This window comes from Olea europaea, chromosome 10 (assembly GCF_002742605.1).
Source record: "Olea europaea var. sylvestris chromosome 10, O_europaea_v1, whole genome shotgun sequence".
Classification (NCBI taxonomy): domain Eukaryota; kingdom Viridiplantae; phylum Streptophyta; class Magnoliopsida; order Lamiales; family Oleaceae; genus Olea; species Olea europaea.
Window position 1 is genome coordinate 23,080,438 of NC_036246.1, and position 7,247 is coordinate 23,087,684.

General features: G+C 37.4%; 1 pseudogene; it reads right to left on the minus strand.

Moving 5' to 3' along the window:
- Positions 1-609: 609 nt before the first annotated feature.
- The window catches only part of LOC111401548, a 13,903-nt pseudogene continuing 7,265 nt past the window's right edge, over positions 610-7,247 (minus strand).

Sequence of the window (7,247 nt, forward strand, 5' to 3'; positions counted from 1 at the left end):
TATTCAATTTGGAATTACTTTCCAATTTGAGGTTTCAGTAGACGTTTTTTTCTTTTCTTGGAACTTTTTATTTCAAGTTGAACATGACTTGGACACCAGAAATAAAGTAGAGACGATAAATAACATTAATTCAACCTTTTAGAATTAATCTAATTGTACAATCCTTGTTGACAATTATGGTTCACAATCTTGGTGTTGTCAAAATTCGGACCATTAATTTTAAAAATAATTTTTAAAATAAATGAATGCAATATTGACAAGTGTAAGTTGTCAATCAATATTGTCAAATAAAATTATACATGTAGCATAATTCAACCTTCTAACTTGTTATTGCAATTTTTTAAGAGAATACTCGAGCTAAAATGTTAGATAGGAGATTAATTTAGGAAGCTTTTAGTCGTCTCCACGTGAATAAGTTAATATTTCCTTCTTATACAAGACGATCATCACCACTTCTGTACGTTAAACCATACATGATATGTCTACTCATCTTCAAAACGACTAGGTGTAAAACGCATGAACATTAGGAATCTTAGAGTGAAGAACTTGCTCTTGAACTCTTGTTCGATCTCTAGCGGAGTCGGCACCTATAGCTTCATAAAACTATAATAATACAAAAAAAGAAATGTAGTATATACCCAACAAATGTCAAAATCGGTTACAATGAATACACCTTCTCATTCAGCATGAAGTTCCAACCCTCAAAATATCAGAGGGGGAGATCAATTTAAAAGAAATAAAACCCCACCTCCAGAAATCACTAGAACCACACAACCATATCATGCAATGAGAAACAAAAAATAGTAACAAAAAAGAAATCATACAGTATGCGTCCACCCTAAGAATATCAGAGATTTTTCCACCTCAGTAATGTTACCAGTCTCGAATCTCGTCTAGAGCACCAATGGTCATGGGCATTCAGTTTAGACACCACGAGCAACCACTTTCAACTTTTTGACTACATGCGGATATGAATGAAGCTTTGCAGACATCATACAGTGGGTCTTCACAGTGAAACCTCGACAAACATTGTACAATATGATCCCCATCGTGCAATGTAGGCGTATGAATGTAATACACCATCAACTCAAATATGAAATGATCGGCCAACATAGGAATAGACATCAGTCTTTAGCAGCATAATCTTTAATCATCTGCTTCAGTTGCTGGATACAAACATATGCACCAATTTTGTTAACTTAAAAGGGATAGTGCAGACAAAAATAATAAAATGAGAGATGAAAACAAGAATTGAAGTTTACATTGACCAACTAGATGCTAACCTTCAACTCTTCATGAAGCACAACAAAAATCTTCTTCAGTCGTTTATGCCTCTGCACAAAGTTAAATGTTTATAGCAGTAAGGATCACCTCTTAGCAACTCACTAAACAGACAAGACATCAATAAATTAGCCATTGCTCTGTGATAGAGGTGCAACTGGTTTATAGGATTCGAAAAGACAGCTTCCCTGTAAGAGAATATAGCAGATGTTTCCAAAGCATGTCATGTCATATATTTGCAACATCAAACGAGTGACAAGGCTCAAGACCCAATAAACACCCTTAGAAATCATTTCATTATAAATGCCATTCGACAACTCTAATTTTCCTATTTTATCTTCTCGATTCTATGTCAAGCTGATCATGATTTAGTAATGTTATCTAAACCTAGTGGAGATTTTTGGCTAAAATAAATCAATTTAAACTAACCAATTCAAAGATTGTTTTGTATCTTTCTTCCACAGCGATTTTCATACAAATATGGCATGCAAGTGAAAGTAATACTCAACTGAAGATAACTTTGATTTGCACTAATAGGATACGGTCCATAACAATTTCTTGTCCATGGACTTGTTATAAATGCACGACAAAACTTAAGCCCCTGTTTCCAAACTCATTTTCAACCACACATTTTTCCATTAATATAATTTTTTACGTAAACCCAAAATTTTTCTTCACTTTTTAACTACACATTCTCTAAAAAAATCACTGTCATAAAATCTATTTTTGAAAAAATGGGGCTCAAATGTAGCCTAAAAGTACCTCCCCACACTGAAGAAAGGATGCTCTTATCTCTCCTAAAGTGTCTTGATATCTCTCTGTGTTCCTTCCTCTGTACACCTCAAGGTCCTCCCCAAGGTTATTGAACTCATCCCTGAGCACGTGCATAAACACACACATTAGACAACTGAGCAAGAATGCCAATTCAGCATTGATAAACAGTCTATTTTGATTTTTGACAAATATCAAATCCAAAATTCAAGAATGGGACCTTAGAACTTGCCAAATACCTGTATGACTCCAAGATTTTGTTTAAGGAGCAATAGCTCTCATGCTTCTCTTGAAACTCCTGCACATATTCTTTATACCTGAAGATAGAATTGCATATATATTAGGTAAAAGCAACAAAAATCGAGGTCTTCAACAATATGCACAGTTGAAGGCATAAATAGCAGTCATTAACGATAAGCCTCATGTTAATACTTACAGTGAGGAATCCTTTATTGGACCCTTCAGTTCAGGCTTATCCTTCTCATACTTGGAATACAAACAACTGTTTTCCTCTGACGAAGATTCTCTCCTTTTCTGATCACCATCACTGTTCCCTGTCAAAGAAGCATCTTTGCTTTTATCATATGAATTTGCAATGGCATTAGATTTTTGCTTCTTGCCTTCTTTCATTGATGGGGGAACTGGTTTCAAATAATGTTGCTCTGCTGGTGCATTTACAGGCACTCTACTGTACATATTCTGATGAGCCTCCAAACTAGTCCCCAGGTTTGTTCCACCTTCACTATGTCTAGATTGGTGCTGCTGCAGTTGAAATGGCACAGTTCTTTGATGAGATCTTGTAAGGTCAGCAGCGTAACGTTCTGGTGTTTTGCTCTTCAATGATCCATCTGGAAAGCCAGAAGGCACAATGTTTGGATTAGGTGAAGAATTTTCCCTTGAATCTGAGTTCCAGCACTCTGAACTTGCAGGTTTGTTTTCTGAGTTTTTAGAAGAATTTTCCCTCTCGAATTGCTTCTTTGACCCAGGAGTTTCATCAGGAATGGGTTCATGAAATTCACCCAAGTCCAAGTCTGAATGCTCTCTTCGTAGTGTTCTGCCTCGATCATTCATCAATGGAGATCTGTCAGTAAAATTAGTTTTGCCACCCTTGGGAGAATGCCCCATGAACCCAGGGTCCTTTATCTTCCCCACAATTTCATTTTCGCAGTGACGAGATTCAGTCAGCAGAAACTGTTCATCTCCAATACCCGCAGAAAAATTGGTCCTTTTCGCACGAACGAAACCATCTTCCCCTCGTGCTTCTCTTTTACGCGCATCTTTTTGAAGCTTAAGACCTTTCCTGGTTTGAAGGTTTCTTTCAGAGTACTTGATGCCACAACCCAAGTTCTCAGCATGTTTACCTGACCAATCTTCTCTAGAAGGAACCTTAGCCTGTCCGCTAGCATCGAAAGATTTTCGATCTGGTCGCTGAGATTCAAAAACAGATCTACTTGGAATTGCTTGCTCGAATCCTTTCTGTATGCTAGAAACATCAGCACCATCCCAAGCGGTTCTATTAGCCATTCGAATATTAGGGCCTTGTAGAGGCCTACCAGGGGATGAATTGCGAGGACTCTCACCAAAGAGAGCGTTCATAGTCCCAGGCACAGTCTGACTCGAGTTTCTGCCTTTTGATCTTTTACTGTTGTAAGGCCTCTCATCAGAATGCCTTTTATATTTGCTTCTCGGCATCTTTTCAGTGCTATCAGACTGCTGTCGCTTGAAGCCATCCCTTGCCACATTTCCTGTTTCACCATAGAATCTTTGTCCGTAGACTTGGATTTCATTAGCCCCGCGATGATTGGGCGAAGAAGGTTTTGTGCCTTCCACAGGTTTTTCACCATCTTTGCTAGAAACTGAATTAGTAGCTGCAGCCATTTCAGCTTCATGGTCATCTTCGGGCAAGTCTTTCTCAATCTCAACCACATCAGAAACATGATCATCTACAATGTCAGCAGATTCACTATAAGGAGGTCTCTCTGGAATTGGAGATTCGGGTGAGACAGACTCAATATCTTGGGACCTATGCTTGGACTTTATGACGTTTTCGTCGTCATCGCTCGTCATAATATCGACATCCTTGTCAGACGCCTGCTTGCTGTTGGAAGATGCATCGCTTTCACTGTCACTGCTACTCCCACTTCGACTTGCCACCGGGCTTCTACTTTTACTTCTGCTATGGCTTCCACTATCAGTACCACTGTCACTATTATCACTTTCACTGCCACTTCCACTGTCACTAGAACTAGCAGCAGGCCCATCACTATTATCAGAAACCTTTTTATCACTTAAAGCAGAAGGTGAGCTACGTAGGATATCAATTTCCTCTATGGTGTCTAATTCATGTCCAGGCGTAGAATTCAATCGAGCATTTTCTTTCAATTCGTTGGTGTCAGTTCTCAATGAAAATCTGGGTTCTGGAGCAGGCAGTTGGGCACTCTTCTCATGGACCAAAGATGGATGGTTCAGTTCAGGAGAACTGCAACGTAATCACATTGGACATATGGTAGTGAGCATAGGGGCAGCAATATATAAGGAGGAATAAACAGAAAACTGATTGATGCAATTCAAAACCTTGCACCCAAGTTGGATGTGAATTCCAACAAAATATAGCTTGCCTAGGGAAATGTGGAATCATCATAGCAAAACATAACTGATCTATAAAGATCTCAATATCCTATTCATAAATGCATTTATGTATGCCAAAGAAGATGATTGGTTACATTTAAAAACCCAAAGGTGGTAAGGTTTACATCCAAGGAACTCAAATGTATAAAACGGGTCAAAATATTGAAACACGCCATCCCCTAAAAAATATATCTTCCCATCATGGGAAAGACCAGTACCTCTACCTTTTTCTTTCTTCAACCCATTTATTCATTAAATTGATTTTTAATTTTGGGGTGAGGAGAGTGGATGTGAGCATGCATGTGGTTACAAGGACAAAAAGTGATTCATGATAGCTATTACTAATGCCAAAGATGAAGTTATAAGCCCATAACAAAGACCACCAATTTCTGTTTACCATACTGACCTTCAATTCCTACCACATTCTGACGGTTTTAACATTTTTATATTTGGATTTAATTCTTTTTTTTTTTCCAGTGTGTGTGTGTGTGTGTGGGTAGGTGGGTCTTTCCTGGTTAACATGAACATCTACTGAATACTTATCATTTTCACCAGCCCAAAATGTGTGGGAAATTTTGGAATACCGTATCCTAACTGAAGTTCCTTGCCCTTTAGTATACAATTTCACAGTGATAAAGTACTTTATAGCCAAAATAGAAGAAATAGTAGACCATTTTACCTATTCTTATTTCATTTTAATAGAGACGGTGAAATGCATACTTTAGCTCACAAAATTGCCATCTTGTTTTACACAGCAAAAAGAATAAGCAAGGCCAGGCCTTTGGAGAAACAAGCATAAATAGTTCAGAAAAGCCAGATAAGGTACAGATACCTTCCACTTTCAGATGAAGGTTTCTTGAAGCTTTCCATCTCTACTCCTGGTTTCAAAAAGTATCTTCCAGGAGCTCGAAAAGTTGCAAGCTGGCAGAGATAATTACATAAGATATGAAAGCAATTTATCACTAGCAAAAAAAATCTAACAAGATCTCCACTGCTTACCTGTCTTAAAATGGGCTCAATATCCCGGACCGAGTTGGGCATTGCATCTCCAATAGCCTTCTCCAACCCCTAAAAAGAAACATTGGCAAGATCTGAGGTTGGCATTAAATTAAAGACAGTGAAGGTATTCATGAAGTGAGATATATAGACACCTTTAAATCAAATACATAGAAAAAGAAAGAACACATGCTTACCTTGAGACTCATTCCCTTTGAATGATGCTCCATGAGAAGAGATATTACCAAACTTTTCAAATCAGCAGCTTTGGGCGCCATGTTCCCCGTGTGCTTTGGTTTATCTCGGACTGTATTACTCATCATCCTGCCAGGCATTTCTTTCTCTGAGTTGGCAGTCCTATTGGTAGCTTGCGTTAGCATACTGTCTTGTATACCTGCATGTCCCTTCATTAGATTGCAACTTCCAAATGGTGATGCTGGAGCACCAAATTGCTCCCATGGAGAAGATAGAGGTGAATCCATGGTCCTTCCCTTTAAAGGAGTTGTTGTAGCCACAGCAGATTTATATACAGATTTAGCAGGTCCACCTAATGTATTGATGAATGAGCAATAATGGCAAATAAAATAATGAATAAAATGAATAAAAACGGAATCCTAAAAAATTTACCAAACTTGTTTGCAGTTTCTTGATAAGCTAAATATCCCCAATATAAAGACAGCAAACAAATTATCAAGATATTTTCCCTTATTTACCTGAAGGAGGTTCAGCTTTTCGCTTTTTGGAAGGGGGCTCTTTCTTGTGCTTGAAAGTTCTCCATGGAGTAGCTGAAAACATAAATTTTTTATTGGAGTTAACTTCAAATACTGGTTAAAAACATTCACACTGCAGTTCTACATAAGAACAAATCCGTGCACCTGAGCATCAATCACAAGAAGATTGCTCTTCCATATTATACAAGTCAATAGTGTATCATCTTTTGAGGTTTCTTATATATCTTTAAGGCTAATAAACAATGTCAAGCTCGTAGTACGGAATTTTTAATAAGAAACCTCATGGTCTGAACTTTAGTCAATCACCTGGGCAATTAAACTTCGCCAGTCTAATATCTCAAATGGCTTGTTTAAGTGCACTCCAAGAGTGTCTTCTCTTGCTGGTTTCTATAAATCATAAGAATCCAGAAAGCCTTCAGGGAGCAAAGTCATATAAAGGTTTTTGTTTTCTTTCAGATTCAAAGATTTAAGGAAATAGAAGTTGATCATCTAGCACCTTGGACATGCCCTAATGGAAAAAGACGTCAAAATTTTATATGCAATCCCAAGAGAAGAACACTATACAATTACACAACTTCTCTATTGATAAAATTATAGCTTGCTTGGTAGTGCTTTTTAAGTGATTATTGGCCGTGGGCCCTACAAAATGTGTGGATAATAAATAGGTAATAAGTTATGAGTCCTATGAAATTTGTGGATAAAAAATTATGTTTTAATTAAAATTTAAGTTTTGCCAAACATGCATTAAATTGCGACAAAATGGTACGGTATTGGAATGATTAAAATTATATTAAGATAAATAAACACGATTACAAGTTGGTACTTCTACTTTAGAAACAA